This window comes from Telmatherina bonti (genome assembly GCF_933228915.1).
Source record: "Telmatherina bonti genome assembly, chromosome: 17".
In the NCBI taxonomy this organism is placed as follows: domain Eukaryota; kingdom Metazoa; phylum Chordata; class Actinopteri; order Atheriniformes; family Telmatherinidae; genus Telmatherina; species Telmatherina bonti.
Genome location: NC_136615.1, coordinates 27924394 through 27926870, shown reverse-complemented (window position 1 = coordinate 27926870; position 2477 = coordinate 27924394).

The window sequence follows — 2477 nt, the reverse complement described above, 5'->3', positions numbered from 1 at the left end:
GACGTCAGGAGGAACAGGACTAAATGAGACAAGTACGTCAGAGTTCAGCTAAACAACAGAGTGGACAGGAGATGCAACACAGAGGCACCTAAAAGAAGGTACAGAGTAGATTCTGCTTCCTAATGAAGCTAAGATCATTTAATGTCTGCAACGTATCTTCTACAAGTCTGTTGTGGAAAGTTCAGTCACCTTTCACATCTGTTGGGCCAGCAGCATCCGAACCAGAGACATACAGAGACTGAATAAACTGATCCAGAAGCCGGTTCTATGCTGGGAATAACTCTGGAACTCTGGAGTTAGTTACATGAGGAGGAAATTAGCTTTGCTATTTCATAATTTGAAAGCAAATGTTGTAAATATATGCCAACACTGATCTGTTTGTAGAAATAATAGGAAAAAAAATATCGAATTTTGGAAATAAAATACCAGAAAATATCCATTTTAACTTTGGGCCTTACAGTAACAAAGTCTAACAGCACATTTTTGAGACATTGTACAAAAAAGTTGTGAAAAAAAACAGTTTTTGTCGACGCTCATACTCATGTGGTTTTGTTAGGGAACTGTCTCAACAACTGTTTTATTTATAGACATTATGTTCTGCGCTGACATTTATAGTACCTTGGGTTTAGTTCCAGTGACATCGATCACCATTAGAAGGCCAAAGTTATCCAAAGAAACATTTCAGTCTGCAGCATGAAACCTGGTCTGCATGCAGATGTTACCCTCCAGAGTCCGCCGCCTGTGTATGGCCGAGCTTACAGAGAAGCATGCTTTCAGGCTTTTTGTCTGATGTCGGAAACTTTATCCTAAATATTTAATCTTAAGAGCTTAAGCGGAAAAGCAACGGCTCAAGCTAAGATGTTAACCTTGGTGCTTGTACACCTGCAAATTATACAGAAGTGTTAACCCTTAAAGTCTTGTTCACTTGTGATTATTTGTCAGATTAGCCGGTTCGATTTTATTCGCTTCTGGCACAGCTGACCAAAAAAGTCCACAATAAAAGGCAACTGCAGACATAGGAAGCATGAAGCCGGCAGTAAGGTCCTTTGCAAGAAAGTAAAGAACATACATTATCCCAAATAAGGGCCGTTTTGGAGGGTTAACACTTGCTTTATCATGTGCAGTAATATGATACGTTTTCATTGCTGCAAATAATTCATCTTGACTTTAACTTTCATTCTGTGCTTTGTATCAGTCTGCTCTGCTTTACCCTGCTGGTTGTGTCAAGCAGACCCAACATAGTGCAGAGCCATGAAATGCAGAAGCTCTGCTAATGAGACACACACACACACACACACACACACACACACACACACACACACACACACACACACACACACACACACACACACACATACACTCACACCACATTAAAATGCAAATATGTGTTGCTAAATGCTAATAGTATAAAAAAAACTTTGGTAAAACTTTCCAGTAATGGTATATATCATATACTTAGGTAAAATGTAACTCATGATGAACTAATGTATTTATTAATAAAGACTTTATCATGAATTCCTGTTTTCTCATCATGAACTTAAGATGATGTCAATGTTGATTCATGTGTTTACGTGATCCTTTATTGATCATCAATTAATGAACATTAGTTCACTGTTAATTCATCAATATGCTGACCAGTTTAAATAAAAACATATTTAATTCTCTGCTACTAAGTCTATTTTCATTTTTATTTATACAAGACACACTCAAAGACGTTCATTTGTGTGAATATGGAAATGAAAACGCTTTGGGTGACTACTAATAAAAGTTAAGTTTAGGTTTATTTATTGTGTTGTTGTTTCTAAAGCAGCTATGTATTTAATATAAAGCATTTCCATACATACCGGTGTCATATCTTCTTAACATGCGTTAAATGTACTGCATTTTTAGTGATTTTAAAACCTGAATAATTCCTTCCAGTACTTTTACATATTCATGTTCACCTAAGTGAACTTCTTTCAGTGTGTCTTGCTGTGTCTTGCTTTAGATAAAAAATAAATAAAACAAAGTAGCAGGGAATTAAATGATATACTTGTATCTAAACTGGCAACTTTGTTTACATATTGATGACTTAACAGTGAACTAATGTTCAGTAACTGATGATCAATTAGGGGTCAAGTAATCACATGAATCAACATTGAGATCATCATTAGTTCATGATCAGCAACAGGAATTCTTGATAAAGTCTTCATAAATGAATGCATTAGTTCATCACGGGTTACACATATGATTTGTACCATTATTATAAAGTGTTACCAAACCTTTTTCCATCCTGCAGGTGGAAAGCATTGTTTCCTAATCTCTGACTTACTGAATTTGTGTTTCTGTGACTGTCTTTGGTACAATGTAGTTCCAAGTTGGCAACGTTCAGCGATGGTTTATGACCACGTTAAAAAAAAGAAAAAACACCATCTGAAAATGAGTGTTACAAGCTTGATAGTTACAACAAGGGGTCTCCTACATGAAACAATATGTTG